Genomic DNA, 1,147 nt, shown 5'->3' with positions numbered 1-1,147 from the left:
CGGAGCTCGGCGCCCCGGGCTGGGCGCGCTGACGCGCGGGTGGGGGCCGGGCGGCGGCCTCAGGGGCAGCTCCCGGCGGCGCCGCTGCCGCCACCGCGCGGGAGGGGGCGGGTGCGACCGGGGCCCTCGGCCCGCCTCTCCCCCCACGGCGCGGCGCGCAGCCGGGCCTCCGCCCACCGCCGCCGCCCCCCGACGGCCGGGCCACGCGCTGGGGGCGGCCCGCGGCCGGGGAGGGGAGGAGTGCCGGGGGGGGGGCGCCAGCCGCGCCCCAGCCGGGACGTCCCTTCCTTCCGCCCTCCCACACTCAGCCTCTGCGTGGCCCACCTCCTCTCCACTAGCGGAGCACGGCCTGGGGTTCCCGCTGCCTGCCCTCCCGAAACACACACATGTCCCACCTCGCTCCGAGGCTGCGGGGGCGCCTAACCTCCTCTCCACGAGCTCGGAGCGCAGCGGGAGGGGGGCCCCCGGCCTCCCAGGGGCTGCGGGAGGGGGTGCTACCGCACTCCTCTGCACTAGCTCAGCGCGCGGCAGGAGGAGACCTCCCACCCTTTACTGCCCCCTACCCAGAGGACTGCAGGAACTTCCTCCTTTTCACCAACTGGGAGCGCCAAGGAGGGGTTCTCTTCCCCTCCCCCCTTAGCTGGTAGGGGTTTCCCACCCTCCTGCCCTCAGCGCAGGGAGGGTGGGGTGCCCACGCTCCTCCCCACTCCCACTGAGGGCAGGGGACTTCCCAGCGGGGGGCGGAGAGGCGCTGGGGCGCGAGGAGTCCCCTTAGCGGAGAACTGCCCCAAATGCGCAATGGAGGCGCGAGGCGGGTATGCCTGAGTGCTGTACCCCGCCACGTCCTTGGGTAGGCAGCCTCACTTGCACCCTACACGGTCAGCTTGTCACACTTTGGGGGTGCCCAGTGGGCCAAGGTGTTGTTTATCGGAGGTTCAGGGGGCGCCCTCTGGCCCGCACGGGCCTGGCGGGGACGGCGGCGAGGGCGCGCCCGGATTGCTGGGTGCTGGCACGGGCGGGGTCCGCTCGGAGATCGTCCCCTCCTTGGGGACAGCCACCTTGGGAGGCGCCAGAGACCGCGCTGGAGCCACGTGGGGGCAGACGCGGGCAAGGACGGTGTCCCCTCCCCACACGCCTGGGAGTCACG

At 74.2% G+C, this 1,147-nt stretch overlaps 1 protein-coding gene across 1 annotated transcript in view; it reads right to left on the bottom strand.

Annotated features, from left to right (window-relative positions):
* ADCY2 (adenylate cyclase 2) overlaps nucleotides 1-574 on the bottom strand; it is a 394,262-nt gene extending 393,688 nt beyond the window's left edge. The window contains exon 1 of the mRNA XM_032415329.1: nucleotides 396-574. The gene's annotated coding sequence lies outside the window, so the exon portion shown is untranslated. The remainder of the gene's footprint in view (nucleotides 1-395) is intronic.
* Between the last annotated feature and the right edge of the window lie 573 nt (nucleotides 575-1,147).

The sequence above is a fragment of the Phoca vitulina genome, unplaced genomic scaffold (genome assembly GCF_004348235.1).
Source record: "Phoca vitulina isolate PV1807 unplaced genomic scaffold, GSC_HSeal_1.0 scaffold17, whole genome shotgun sequence".
Lineage (NCBI taxonomy): Eukaryota > Metazoa > Chordata > Mammalia > Carnivora > Phocidae > Phoca > Phoca vitulina.
Note: the sequence above shows the minus strand (reverse complement) of the source record. Positions and strands in the feature narration are given on the sequence as shown.